The following is an 11,574-nucleotide window of genomic DNA, read 5'->3' as shown; positions in this document are numbered from 1 at the left end:
AGTTTGGGCACCCCTATTAATCTTAAGCTTAATGTTTTATAAAAATTGGTGTTTTTGCAACAGCTATTTCAGTTTGATATATGTAATAACTGTTGGACACAGTAATGTTTCTGCCTTGAAATGAGGTTTATTGTACTAACAGAAAATGTGCAATCTGCATTCAAACAAAATTTGAAAGGTGCATAAGTATGGGCACCCTTATCATTTTCTTGTTTTAAATACTCCTACCTACTTTTTACTGACTTACTAAAGCACTTTTTTTGGTTTTGTAACCTCATGGAGCTTTGAACTTTATAGCCAGGTGTATGCAATCATGAGAAAAGCTACTTAAAGTGGCCACTTGCAAGTTGTTCTCCTGTTTGAATCTCCTCTGAAGAGTGGCATCATGTGCTCCTCAAAACAACTGTCAAATGATCTGAAAACAAAGATTATTCAACATAGTTGTTCAGGGGAAGGAAACAAAAAGCTGCCTCAGAGATTTAACCTGTCAGTTTCCACTGTGAGGAACATAGTAAGGAAATGGAAGAACACAGGGACAGTTCTTGTTAAGGCCAGAAGTGGCAGGCCAAGAAAAACATCAGAAAGGCAGAGAAGAAGAATGGTGAGATCAGTCAAGGACAATCCTCAGACCACCTCCAGAGAGCTGCAGCATCAACTTGCTGCAGATGGTGTCACTGTGCATCGGTCAACTATACAAGGCACTTTGCACAAGGAGAAGCTGTATGGGAGAGTGATGCGAAAGAAGCCGTTTCTGCAAGCACGCCACAAACAGAGTTGGCTGAGGTATGCAAAAGCACATTTGGAGAAGCCAATTTCTTTTTGGAAGAAGGTCCTGTGGACTGATGAAATTAAGATTGAGTTATTTGGTCATACAAAAAGGCGTTATGTATGGTGGCAAAAAAACACAGCATTCCAAGAAAAACACTTGCTACCCACAGTAAAATTTGGTGGAGGTTCCATCATGCTTTGGGGCTGTGTGGTCAATGCTGGCACTGGGAATCTTGTTAAAGTTGAGGGACGCATGGATTCCACTCAGTATCAGCAGATTCTTGACAATAGTGTTCAAGAATCAGTGATAAATATGAAGTTACAAAGTGGATGGATCTTTCAGCAAGACAATGATCCAAAACACCGCTCCAAATCTACTCAGGCATTCATGCAGAGGAACAACTACAATGTTCTGGAATGGCCATCCCAGTCCCCAGACCTGAATATCATTGAACATCTGTGGGATCATTTGAAGAGGGCTGTCCATGCTCGACGACCATCAAACTTAACTGAACTGGAATTGTTTTGTAAAGAGGAATGGTCAAAAATACCTTCATCCAGGATCCAGGAACTCATTAAAAGCTACAGGAAGCTACTAGAGGCTGTTATTTTTGCAAAAGGAGGATCTACTAACTATTAATGTCACTTTTCTGGTGAGGTGCCCATACTTATGCACCTGTCAAATTTTGTTTGAATGCAGATTGCACATTTTCTGTTAGTACAATGAACCTCATTTCAAGGCAGAAACATTACTGTATCCAACAGTTATTACATATATCAAACTGAAATAGCTGTTGCAAAAACACCAATTTTTATAGAACATTAAGCTTAAGATTAATAGGGGTGCCCAAACTTTTTCATATGACTGTATATCTTATATTTAAGGACTCTGTTGAGACTGGGTCTGTGCCACTTGATTGGCGACAGGCGAATGTAGTGCCAATATTCAAAAAGGGAGCGAAAAGTGACGCCGGAAACTATCGGCCGGTGAGTCTGACGTCCGTTGTGGGCAAAATTTTTGAAAGCTTCATTAAAGAGGCAATTACGGAGCATCTTGATGCTAATAATCTTTTAATCCCGAACCAACATGGATTCATGAGGAATCGCTCCCGCCAAACAAACCTGATTGACTTCTACGAGGAGGTTAGCTCTCGAGTAGATCAGGGGGAACCAGTGGATGTCGTGTATCTCGACTTCTCAAAAGCGTTCGATAGCGTGCCACATAATAGGTTGGTATACAAAATGAGAATGATGGGGCTGGGGGAAAATGTCTGCAAGTGGGTAGCTAACTGGCTAAAGGATAGAAGACAGAGGGTGGTTATAAATGGAATATACTCAGATTGGGTAAGCGTCACTAGTGGGGTACCACAGGGGTCTGTACTAGGCCCAATGTTATTTAATATCTTTATTAACGACATAGTCAACGGGATAAATAGTAAAATATCAATATTTGCAGATGACACAAAGTTATGTAAAACAATTAATACAAAAGAGGACAGTGCAGACCTACAGAGGGATTTGGATAAGCTGGGTAGGTGGAGCATTAAATGGCAAATGAGGTTTAACGAGGAGAAATGTAAGGTCATACATATGGGAAGGAAAAATGGAAGTCACCAGTACTCACTGAATGGGAAATCATTGGGGAATTCAGAGATGGAGAAGGACTTGGGCATCTTGATTGATAGCAAACTAAATTGGAGTGCCCAAAGTCAGGCGGCTGCTGTAAGGGCAAACAGGGTAATGGGATGTATCAGAAGAGGTATAGCTGCAAAGGATGAGAACATTGTTCTTCCACTGTACAAAGCACTGGTCAGACCACACTTGGAATACTGTGCTCAGTTATGGGCCCCAATATATAGAAAGGATATAAATGAGCTTGAAAAGGTACAAAGGAGGGCAACAAAATTAATAAAGGGAATGGAGGGACTGCAATACCCAGAGAGGTTGGTAAAACTAGGACTATTCAGCCTGGAAAAGAGAAGGTTGAGGGGGGACATAATAAATGTGTACAAATATGTTAGGGGACAGTATAGAGATCTTGCCCGGGATTTGTTCAAAAGGAGGGATATTACGGTAACAAGAGGGCACTCACTAAGACTGGAAGAGAAAAGGTTTCAGCACCAGCATAGGAAGGGGTTCTTTACGGTAAGAGCAGTGAGAATATGGAATTCACTGAGTGAGGAGACGGTGATGTCAGATTCACTACACCAGTTCAAGCGGGGACTGGATGCATTTCTAGATACCAGGCAGATTTCAGCATATACTTAAAAATAAAATAAAATAGTAGGTTGATACAGGGATTTATTCTGACTGCTGGTTTCAGAGTCGGGAGGGAATTTTTCCTCAGGTGAAGATTGGCCAAATCATTTGGGGTTTTTGCCCTCCTCTGGATCAACTTTAGCAATTACAGAACTAACAGGTCGAACTTGATGGACACAAGTCTTTATTCGGCTTTACAAACTATGTTACTATGTTACTATGACACCGGGGGCCATCAGAGGGTAAAGTATATATTTATTTTTTGACATTCACACACTATATAAATCTATGCCGGTTGCATGGATTTATATAGTGTGAAGTAGACAAGCACTTTCCAAGTGATGCTAAAATCGATTGGGAAGCGCTTGTCAACCCGCATGCGGAAATGAAAGTGAAGACCGCTTAATTTCCGCATGTCCCTGGCAGGAAACCGCATGTACAATCCGCATGCGTTTTTTCCTGCCAGGGAGATGCAGAAACGCTCAGGAAAAAATCCTGAGCATTTCTGCATCGTGTGTACATACCCTAAAAATTTCTTTTCACACTTCTATATGTGACAGACCCAACAGCCAATCGCAGATGCTGTCAAAGAGGATGGGCGACTGTGATTGGCTGTTTGAGTAATGTACAATCAGCCCATACATTCTAGTATGGTACTATGTATGGGCTGCTTTCAGGTTACTCAAGCAGCCAATCACAGACGCCCATTCTCTGTGTCAGCGTCTGTGATTGGCTGTTGGGACTGTCACACATATAGAAGTGTGAAAATAAATAAATAATAAAACAAAAATGACATAGCGCTCTGCAGAAATTTTGATTCTCAGCGCAGATAGAGGTGGCAGCCCGTAGCTGTCTGCTTTATCTGCCTGGTTTTACCTTGGCTGGCGATCAAAAGTCAGGAAAGCCCAATGTTTTTTTTTATTTAAAAAAAAAAAAAAAAAAAAAAAAATGAGTGGGCTCTCGCCATATTTTGATCGCCAGCCTGGTGAAACCAGGCAGCTGGGGGCTGGGATTCTCAGCATGGTAATGCCCATTCTGGGCCCCCCACGCTGAAAACGGCAGCCCGCAGCGACCCATGGAATTGGCGCATTCATCGTAGCGCCATTTCCAGGCACTTTATCCGGCTCTTCCAACGGCCCTGGTGGGGGGTGGCACGCTGGGTAATAATGGAGTTAATACCAGCTTTGTATTATCAGCTGGCACTAAGCCTGAAATTCATGGAGTCACGCCAAACTAGACATGGCCACCATGAATTTCTAGTAAACAGAAAAAAAGAAAAACAGAACACAGAATTTTTTTTTTAATAAAAATAAAACACATGTAGGGACTCCATCTTTAATAAAAAAACAAAATCCTCGCTCTGACGTAATCCACGGATCTTCTGTCTCCAGCTCTGCTACATCTTTGCCATCAGACAAATATCAGAGATGAGCAGGCACAGAATAACACTAGAACCCAGTTGTCAGAGAAGTGCTCAGCTGGCCTCCAGCCGCCGACCATGTTTTCCTGTGCGTTGCAAATAATGCATACTTTCAAACGCATGCCTATTTTTGCAATGCAAGTCTACAGTACATTGCGTCTGCACTGATTTACAACGGATGCGTTGTAACGCACAGCATAAACGCAATGTTAACCCAGCCTAACAGCAGCGAGAAGGGGAGACGGAGCCCTGGAGACCGCCTAGTCAGTCTACTGGTGGTACTATCATGCCCATTGCCCAGTATGTACTGCCAGCCTCTGTGGTACTAGCATTCAAGCTCACATGGCATATCCTGCCAGCCAGCCACTGGTGTTAGTACTAGCATGATAGTACCACACCACCAGTGGCTGGGCAATGGGCATGCATGATGGTACCACCAGTGGCTGGCAGGACATGCTGGGCATGATTCATGCCTTGTATGTCTTGCCAGCCTCTGTGGTACTATCATGCCCACCCGGCATGTCCTGCCAGCCAGCCACTGGTGGTAGTAGTACTAGCATGATAGTACCACAAAGGGCAAGCTCTAGGTTTTTCTGGGCCCCGGGCGAAAGAGTCTCAGTGGGCCCCTTTTAACACATACCACGATTCATGATGCACAGATACTGCAGATAAATATAAGTATAGTACAATGCAAAGATTTCACTTCTTATATTACATGAGTGATATCTATTGTAAATTCTACAATAGCTCAGAAACCGGCGAATCGCTCCACACAGTATACTGGCCCCCCAAGAATGCTCCATACAGGGAACTGGCCCCCATATAACGCTCCATACAGGATACTGGTCCCCATATAACCATATAACGCTCCACACAGGATACTGGCCCCCAAAAAATGCTCCATACAGGATACTGGTCCCCATATAACCATATAACGCTCCATACAGGACACTGGCCCCCCCAAAATGCTCCATACAGGATACTGGCCCCCATATAACGCTCCATACAGGATACTGGCCCCCATATAACGCTCCACACAGTATACTGGCCCCCATAAAATGTTCCATACAGGATACTGGCCCCCTTATAATGCCCCATGTAGGATGTCACCTCCTATATAATGCCCCTTGCAGGATGTCACTTCTCCCCCTCATATAATGCCCTATGCAGGATGTCCCTTTCCCCCCCATATAATGCCCCATGTAGGATGTCCCTCCCCCCCCATATAATGCCCCATGCAGATTGTCACCCCTCATATAATGCCCCATGCAAGATGTCACTCCCCCCCATATAACGCCCCATGCAGGATATCACTCCCCCCCCATATAATGCCCCATGCAGAATGCCACCCCCCATATAATGCCCCATGCAGGATGTCACCTCCCCCATATAATGCCCCATGCAGGAGGTCACCCCCCCATATAATGGCCCATGCAGGCTGTTAACCCCCCATATAATGCCCCATGCAGGCTGTTAACCCCCCATATAATGCCCCATGCAAGCTGTCACCCCCCATATAATGCCCCATGCCTCCATACATTGAAAAAAAAAAATCAAATACTCACCTCCCTCCTCCTCACCTGCTGCCGCTGCTCAGGTCTGCACTTCAGCGTCGCTGGCGTCTTCCCGCTCTGCGCTGCCTGTGACGGCTCAGGGGAGGGTGCGGTGTAAAGACGTCACCGCACCCTCTGACCTGAGACGTCACAGGGAGCGCACAGCAGGAAGACAGTGGATCTGCGGAGGCACGAGGAGAGGTAAGTATCCGGCTGCAGGGGCCCTGAGCAAGCGGGGGAGAAGGGCGGGCGATGGCACTGCTCTTCTCCACCCATAGCCCGGCAGGGAGCCCGATGGCGAGTGGGCCCCCCGTCTGCTCAGGGCCCCGGCACTTGCCCAGATGCTGACGCCGGCCCTGACTACCACACCACCAGTGGCTGGCAGAACATGCTAGGTGGGCATGATAGTACCACAGAGGCTGGCAAGACACACTAGGCAGGCATGATTCATGCCTAGTATGTCATGCCAGCCTCCTTGGTACTATCATGCCCACCCAGCATGTCCTGCCAGCCCCTGGTGGTAGTACCTGCTGCTAGGCATAGTACCAGTAACCAGAGGCTGGCAGCAGGACATGCTAGGCAATGGGCATGATGATAATCATGCCCATTGCCCAGTAGTATTTACTGCCAGCCTCGGCCAGGGGTCCTCCCAGTCACCCCTCCCCCCTATCCCTTCCTCCCCTCCCGGCCCCTGCTTTTCATAGTCACGCGTCGAGATGAGCTGCAGCCGCTGCCTGGAGCGACGCAGGGTCCGTACTCCACAGCGCGCACAGGAAGCAGTCCCAGGGCGATGACGTCATCACCCTGAGACTGACCTCCTGCGCACGCGCCGGCAGTGTCGCTGCACAGAGGAGGCAGAGGGGCACTGCGGCAGCAGGCAGAGCAGGGAGACTGCTGCAGAGGGGCCATCACTAATCATATCGGCAGTGCTGCCGACATGATTAGCGAATCGGGGGGCCCTCTGTTCTCTGTACAGGGCCCAGGGGGTGTAGAGGGGCGGGGCATGGGACGTGGCCATCGGGGCCCACAGGGGGTTTTCCCGATCCTCCGGTGGGCCAGTCCGCCCCTGCAGAGGGGCATATGTATATATGCAGGTCGGCCACATCACAGTGGTGCAGACACATCCACACTGCACCCTGTATACTTGTGTACTACCGTCTGCTGAAGTGGTAGGAGCCGCCTGAATGCATCTTCTTCCTGCCGGAGAGGAGCTTGTGGGCCTGTGCGGTGAGGAGGTGGACGCTGCGCACCTCCTGAGAAGTATATGGCACTCCATGTATCTGTGCACATAGTATACCACTCTAGTATATAGCAGAAAGGAAACATCAACCAGAAGAGTCCAGGAATGTGGGTGATGCTAATAATTATTATATTGATAACCAGGTGGAAGAGGAGGAAATGCAAAAAAAGGGGGGAATTAAAAACTATACGCAAAGGGGACGTCGAGACAGGAATTACAATTAAAACCAGTGGGAATGGATCATGATTAGAACAGCAAAGGGATAATACAGAGAATCAAGCCCAAATTAATCCAGTATCTAAAAATATATATACATATCATTAGTTAGATATATCTGTACATATGATTGTTTAATTATCATAAACTTTACATAAAGTGCAAGTGCCTCCAAAGAATAAATCTACATAAATTATATATCTCATATGTGAACAAATACAGGTGTTTCTCACTAAATTAGAATATCATCAAAAAGTTATTGTTTATTTCTGTTAATGCTGATGATTGTGGCTATACGAGTTTCACTTTTTTGCATTGAAGAACTGAAATAAAGTAACTTTTTGATGATATTCTAATTTAGTGAGATGCACCTGTATATGTATATATACAAGGGCTGGTCCCTTATTATTTGGATGTCGGTGTGAATCCTGTAGAGAGTAGTGCACTGACTTGGGCATATGTGCTGTTGACAGATCTGTATTTGTATCCACTTTAAGCATTTTTAAAAAAGGTGACCACATGTGCATTGTACTCATGCTATAGCAGATGCAGATCCCACTCCTGAATGGCGTCCACCCGACGTATGTTTCGGCTTCTTGTCTTCGTCAGGGGGTGGCATCATTCGGAAAGAGCTAAGAGTTAAACGGCCAACTATAACCAATCAGGATGGAGATATGTCTCCACCAACCAATGGGTGCTGAGGAGGCGTGGCGCGATACACAACGCGCACCAACGCTACGAGGAAACTATGTGACCTGTGACGCTGCGATCACGTGATGGAGACACATGATCGGGGGTCACGGGGCACATATAGATACAGTCGGGGAGGATGACGTGGAGACGTTCATGTGTATCGCCTCTTCAGCAGACATCTAATCTACTGATTGAGTGTGGATATATCGGATAAAGTGGAAAATCTTCTTAATTTATAATGATGGATAACGAGTATAGGTTATATATTACAGCAATACACAGGAATAGGGGGTAGTGAGTGTTACATGTATATAAGAATATAAAGAATATCATAAATTATTATGTGTGATCAGGTGATAAATAAATAATATATACTTTATATTATACGGATATTAGTCCCCATATACAATACAAAGATTAATGAATTAGACTAAAAATAACCATTATAATAGATGGAGAAAAAGGGGGAATAAATACTAAGTCATTATTAAAGGGGTTTTCCCACAAACAAAAGTTCATTTGAATCATTGTCTGTGTCTGACCCTGTACGGAACATACCACAGCTCCTGGGCAGGGGGGGAGCAAAAGACAATACAGACATTACAGCCGGGGATCGCAGAGGATTCATTTTCTGAGGTAAAACATTTCACTGCCTGATTTAAACTATATTTTCCCTCACAAAATGAATCCTCTGTTATTCCCTGCTGTAATGTCTGTATACTCCTTTGCTTCCTCCCCTGCTCAGGAGATGTGGTATGATCAGACCATGTTCTGCACACCATCAGACACAGCCATTCATTACAATTACTTTTGTTTGTGGGAAAACCCCTTTAATACATATATCGAAATCGTGAAAATCAATAGTGAATATGTTTATATAAATATATAAAAGTGCAGTGACATGTGAACAATAAATAAAGGGTGAAAAATATATAAAATAATAAAATTTCACTGACATGTGACCAATTAATAAAGGGGAAGGGAAGGAAAAAAAGGAGGGGAAGGAAAAAAAGGAGGGGAGGGTTGGGGAGGGGGGAAAAGGTGAACGTGAGGAAAAACTAAAAAGATAATATTAATACATATATATACTGTAGAGAATTGTACTCACTCAGCCGCGTTAGAGGTAGGCACAGGATACTGTTTCTTTAAAAATGTCCAAGGCAAGTTTATTCAGACCTCATAAACCGCACTTGCAAAGTGAACAAAAGACAGCCTTGTCCAGCACAAAGTAACAAAATAGAAAATAACTAGTCCATACAATACTGCAGGTTCACCTGTTCACGGTCAGTGTCCTGTAGCACAGACACGCTGGAGGTCTCCACACCTCCAGCCACAGACACTGAATGAGAAACTCTGTCTCCATTTTATACACAGGCCCTTGGGTGGGGATATGTGAGCAGCCAATCCTTCCCAACTCTAATGACTGCTCGTAAAACCAGCCCTGATACGCCCAATTAACTCTCTCTGGGTTTATATCACCAAAGCTACTAACCTTGGTAACGCATATCTCCCCTCAAGGACCTGTCCGGCTGCCATCTTACAATACATAATAACATAACAATGTAATTCTTTTATTAATATCCATATGTGTACTCTCTTAGTGTTTACACTATAGTATAAAGAATAATACAGACATCAGCTGCTATACATTATACGCACTGTCATATATCTGTATATACATACAATGTGTATAATGTATAACAGTATATCAAATCAGTCAGTCATATAAATCATATATTATCCTGTATGTGCGAGGGCCTGTGCAGACGTTGCAGATTGTTGCAGATTTTTCTGCACAGATTTGTCACAAAACCTGAAGGGTTTCCGGATGTCAGCAGAGTGAAAGAGAATCCTGAAGTCTCATGCACATGTTGCTTATTTTTTCCTTACAGATTTAAATCTGCAGCATGTCAATTCTTTCAGAGTTTTTGCTGCAGTTTTCACCCATATTAATCGGTGAGAAGAAGAACAGTGCACAGTGACCGGAATCTACTGAGCATATATCAGAACTGACAACCAACACATGCTCGGTAAAGCAGGGACTAGCCCAGCCCCCGAAACGGAGGCCACTAATGACGCTTCATTTCAGGGAGTGGGCAAAGGCTGTGGCAATGACTGTAACCTCTGCCCCCTGATGACGATTCGTTTCATCATCAAAGAGAAAGTAATATAAATAAATCAGAGTAGTGAGGGAAGGATAGGGAATTTATATATTAGAAAAGTATATTAGAAAGTATATATTAGAAAGTATATTAGAAAAAAGATCAGATTATGACATTAAATAGCTAGAGATTTAGGAGTAAAATAAAATTTGGTTTTGGACCACCCCTTTAATGAATCAGAGCCAATATAGATTGCCAATCATGGGCCAATTCTTTGTGCCAGAGAGCCCCTGGCGACAATACATGCTGATGGCCTATCAGAGGCCAGCAGCTGACGTCGGCATGCATGTGAAGGCGAGCATGGCAGTGACGTCATACACTCCTGTCACCTGCCAAAGTCAGCTGCCGGCTTTACAAGAGGACGATGCACGGCGGGAGAGCGAGGGGCAGGTGAGTATTTATTGATTTATTTAATGATTTATTTTAAATCAGTGGTCATGTTAGTGACTCGCCTCCAGGGCCGTGGGGTACTCGGCAGTCGGGCCTTATGGCTGCTTTCGGGGGAGAGATCACGGTGGCTGGCCCGTTGCCGTGACCCAGGGCGGTTAGTGCAAAAAGGGGATATTTATAGGGGATTTGTCGTGACGCCACCTGTGGTGTCTGGTGAGGATCACCAGCGCTGCGACAGTCCTCTGAGGCAGATGATAGGGCAGCTTGAGATGGAACGGCTCCCCACAGGTGGAACAGGCCTCAGGGCTGTGTAGAATAAATGGAGGTGCGCTGGGCGTTGTAGTGCAGGGAGGGAAATGGCACCGGCAAAAGTAGGAGCGGAGGCAGCTCAGTGCAGTCATCCAAGATTTACTCACAGTTCTTAGACCAGGGGTCTCAAACTCGGCTGGGTATATGGGCCGCACATGGAAAAAATTTGAATTTGGGGGGCCGCATTCTTTGTTCAATGTGACATTTTTAGTGATACCATTTTTTTTGTATACACCTTTTGAACATTTTTGCCGTGTTTATTTTTTTATGGCTTGGGTCGTTATGGATGTGGCGATAATAAACGTGCACTTTTTTGTGTTTACTTTAGTTTACATATAAAACAGCATTTTTAGTGCCCAATATTTTTTCATGCTTTATTTTATTTTTTATTTTTTTTACAATTTTATTTCCCCCAATTGGCCACATACAGTAATATTGTCTTACAATTAGCATCATATAGTAATAATGGAAAACATCTTGTAGTAATGTTCCCCATCCAAGTCCCCATCTTGTACTAATGTGCCCCATCCAGGTCCCCATCCTGTGTCAACGTTCCCCATCCTG

The sequence above is a fragment of the Phyllobates terribilis genome, unplaced genomic scaffold, assembly GCF_046119375.1.
Source record: "Phyllobates terribilis strain yellow unplaced genomic scaffold, ASM4611937v1 Scaffold_176__1_contigs__length_3987557, whole genome shotgun sequence".
NCBI classification, from domain to species: domain Eukaryota; kingdom Metazoa; phylum Chordata; class Amphibia; order Anura; family Dendrobatidae; genus Phyllobates; species Phyllobates terribilis.
This window is presented reverse-complemented; position numbering follows the sequence as displayed.